The 3,632-nt window shown below is 53.9% G+C and overlaps 1 pseudogene; it reads right to left on the reverse strand.

Moving 5' to 3' along the window:
* Window positions 1-926: 926 nt before the first annotated feature.
* On the reverse strand, window positions 927-1,042 carry LOC120592018 (uncharacterized; annotated as a pseudogene).
* Between the last annotated feature and the right edge of the window lie 2,590 nt (window positions 1,043-3,632).

The raw sequence follows: 3,632 nt of genomic DNA on the forward strand, positions 1-3,632 counted from the left end.
TGTCTTTAACCCAGGGGTTGAAGCGCTTGCTTATAATGGCCATTTTACAGGTTTTCCGTGTTTTATTTGGTCATCGCTTCTCTGTCCTCTGTCTCTCCATTAACTGTAAACAGCTTGAGGGCGGAGAAGGTGAGGCCTCAGGTGCAGAGTAACTCGGCCACCGCCCACGAGCAGACGCAGGCCTGTCTGACCCCACAGGCTACCGTTCCCTGAGCAATGGCCGTTCCATGCAGCGGAATTGCCATTAAAATGTACAAATAACCACACTCTGGTGTCACCTAAATGTCACCTCGGTACCAATCAGGCAAGTCTCTTAAGTCGAATGAATGAATAAATGAGGGACTTACATTCTTCATTTGCCCTCTTCAGACGCTTGATATACTTTCAGTTTTCAAAATTTAAGAACCGGTACCCAGGGTGACAGATCCACCTTGACTGTCTCTCTTCCAGTACGGGCTGAGTCCCTGGGTTTCCGCACTGGGCCACCTAAGCAAGGCCCTCCTGATTCAGTGTCCAGCTGGCAACCAGCCGCGGCTCTTTGCAACATTCGGTGTGTGCTTTGGAGTGTAGAAGCCCCCGGCCCCCAGCCCCCAGCCCCTGGCACAGGCAGCCTCCTGATACCACGAAGGCCTTTCCGTTGTGTCCACTGTGGGAAGAGAAACGCTTTGAAAAGAAGCCTTCCAGGGTTCCTTAATGAAAGAGAAGTCGGCAGCCATGATGATGCTCTACCTGAGAACACGGAAAGAATCACGCTGGAATCAAGTTATTTCCGTCAAGAAAAAGTGTAAAACCCTGGAAATAAGTATTTAGAAAAAAAAAAATGGATGGAAAGGAAACACAGCTCTTAAAATGCAGCATATAGGAAAGTTAAAGGCAAGATGCTCGAAGAAATGTAAATTTTATGGGTTTTTAAAAATTGTTATTTATGCCTATAGCGCCTGGTCTTCCTAGGTGGTCTCCCATCCAAGTACTAACCAGGCCTGACCCTGCTTAGTTTCCGAGATCAGACATCAGGCTCATTCAGGGTGGCGTGGCCATAGACCATGCATGGACCGTGGCTCCCCTGGGGCACAAACCCAGGACCCTCTGCCTATAAAGCAGGCGTGTTAACCACTACACTATAGAACCACGTCCTAAATTTCATGCTTTCAACAGGGAAAGTAACATGTGTGTCAACTACCCAGAGACTCGCCCGAAACTTAATAACTGTTCATTGCTAAGCGGTGAGTTAGTAAATACGTAGCTTTGTTCTGATTTTCTATCTCTAAATTTAGGCTTATTGCAATACACATTCAGTGTCTTAAAACACATGCCAAAGAGGCTTTATTAAATTCTAAGCTGAGTTTATTCATTTTGTTCTGCACTTAAAAATGGGAGATATATTTTGCATAACCCACAAATCACATTGCCTGGTCGTTGAGAATTGGTCTTAAATTATTTGCTTCTGGGACCACAACCGGCTCATGTTTAATTGCTTCGGGGGGGAAAAAATGCCCAAAGCCGGGCCGGGCTGTGCACGCTGCCCCGTGCAGCCGGACGCCTGCCCTGGGGAGACGGTGGCTGACAGGTGTCCCCGTGAGCTCTCCCGTGGCATCCTCAGGCTCCGCAGAGCGGCAGTGAATTAGCAGGCTCTGAAAACAGGCCGGTTAAGCTGTCAGTCACACCGCCGGCTCAGGCGTCTTCCTCCTCTCTCCCCTCTTCCTCCCCCAACCCACGCTGGCTCGAGGATGGAAGCCTCCCGTCCCCAGCATCATTTCTTCATCAGCAAGATGGGATTCTAACGTCGGCCTTGAGAGGCTGTCGTGAGGGTTGAAAGCCATGACTCAGACAGATGCAGCTGCTACCGCAGTGCCTGTCACGGTCCAGCAGCCACCACCTCAGTCACTTCCCCTGACTCTGTCTGTCCTGATGACAATTTGCCGAACCGTCACCTCCTGGTCTCTCTCATCCCGCGAAACCCAACCATCTCAGGACTGAGGACTCTTCCTCTAGGTACTTCGGGTTTGAGATAGCTTATGCCACCACAGGATCAGACTCACAGCGTGGCTGGCTTCACTGCTCCCGGATCGTAAGTGTCTCTGACGGTCTGAGAGAAGACCCGGGCAAATGTGTCAGATGAAGCTTCACCCCAGTTCCTGCGGGTGGAGCCAGGAAGGGGCTCAGGACAGAGCCACAGCCCCCAAAAGCTCGTGGGCCATAGGACCCCTCCTACTACACAGCCTGAATTCCCGGACACAGATGCATGCATGGGAGGGGGTGGCCTCCAACGGGGGGACAGGGGCAGAGAGGATGGAGAGCTCACGCCTGCTGTGAGTGGGGAGCAGGAGGACGGGAAGAAACCCACCGACGTGGGTCTCCCAGACCCCAGCTTATGGCGCTGAGCCCAGCCCCCCAGCCCCCGGCCCACCACAGCCCTTTCTAGCAGGCAATGGCTGACTTTGCAGGTGGCCCAGTTAGGCGTGAGGCCACACCAAGACACCCTGATTTTTCCTCTTCCTGTGACTCGAAATCTAACTGCTCCTTGCCCTTTTTAGAACTTTGCGAGTTTCGCAGTCATTGAAACTTCCGCTGGCAGTCAGCGCCCAGCTCACACAGAGATCGCGTCCCCGGCAGCGGAGCGACCACGGCTCTTCCATGCTCTCGCCGTCGGCGACGGTTGCAAAGACTCCCCAGCGACATCCACGGGCTTAGAAGTCAAAGCCAAGTGAAAGAGCAACGTGCAGAATTCTCTCTGCCGCGGGTCGGCAGAGACGTGCGGTACTGAGACGTGGGGCCGGGGTGAGTGGCCTGGACGCAGCAGAGGAAGAGCTGGGTGGCAGAGGACACGCTTCCTTCTCCGGTTTCTGGAATACAGTCGTGTGACTGTCACAGTTCAAAATTAACTTTAAAACTGGTAAGTGGTTAAGAAAGGACCCTGTTCTAAAAGTGCATTTGTCAGTCAATATTTTTTATTTGAGACTGTAAGGTCTCACAGGAAAGGGGTGAAAAGACACGGTCCGTCTTTCAGGCTAACTCACAAGTGTTCTTTTGCCCTCGTTACGGCGATGGAACCCTAGTGGCCCAGCCGGGAAGCAAATTTCTGATGGGTTCCTCACCTTTGTTTCTCGGGAAAATCATTCTCCAGCCAGGAGCCTCTCCCCGCTTCCGTGCCAGCTGCAGACAGGGCAGGCAGAGCTGGAGGGAGGCAGAGGTGGCAGTTTTCCGGGCCCCTGGCTGGGAGAGGGGGCGTCACTAAGCCACAGGGTGCGGAGCAGGCAGGCAGAGCGGAACCAGAAGTCCTGAGCACGGAGAGGCCAAGTTGGGCCAGGCAGTGCCCTGGAACCAGAGGCTTCGGCGAGAGGCCTGGTGCAGGCGAGGCCAGGCGAGGCCCATCGCCCCGGGCAGCAGCGGAAGAGGGAGGTGACTTCGCCCTGCTTCCCGTCGTGGTGCTGGAGCGGGGCTCCCCTTCACGACTGCAGACTCTCTTTAACCACAAGCTTCTCCCTCCACCTGCGACTTTCACAAGCATCTTTCGCGGTGTTTTCTCAGACACTATTCAGAGAAAGCCTGCAGCCATTCAAGCAGATCCCCGCCCCCTACACCCTACCGCCCAGGCCCCGGTCACACGCCAGCTGGCAACCGAGGCCTGAGCT

The sequence above is a fragment of the Pteropus medius genome, unplaced genomic scaffold (genome assembly GCF_902729225.1).
Source record: "Pteropus medius unplaced genomic scaffold, Ma_sr-lr_union100, whole genome shotgun sequence".
Lineage (NCBI taxonomy): Eukaryota > Metazoa > Chordata > Mammalia > Chiroptera > Pteropodidae > Pteropus > Pteropus medius.